Below are 243 nucleotides of genomic sequence, written 5' to 3'. Positions count from 1 at the left end.
TCACAAATCACTCATTTTTACTGATAAATAAATACAGATTTGGTTCTTACTGTTGCTCTGGCCTGCTTTTCACGAGGATTAATGTTAAAACCTCCAATAATGGCTTCATTACTGACCTGCTTGTGGCTCGATTTAACCTGAATTAACATTCGATGTTATTCCGCAACAGATCATTCTTGGACACAATTTATATTTTCTTAGACACAGTTTATATTTTAATAATTCATAATTCTTAGAAACCTC

This window comes from Penaeus monodon, chromosome 34 (genome assembly GCF_015228065.2).
Source record: "Penaeus monodon isolate SGIC_2016 chromosome 34, NSTDA_Pmon_1, whole genome shotgun sequence".
Taxonomy (NCBI): domain Eukaryota; kingdom Metazoa; phylum Arthropoda; class Malacostraca; order Decapoda; family Penaeidae; genus Penaeus; species Penaeus monodon.
This window is presented reverse-complemented; position numbering follows the sequence as displayed.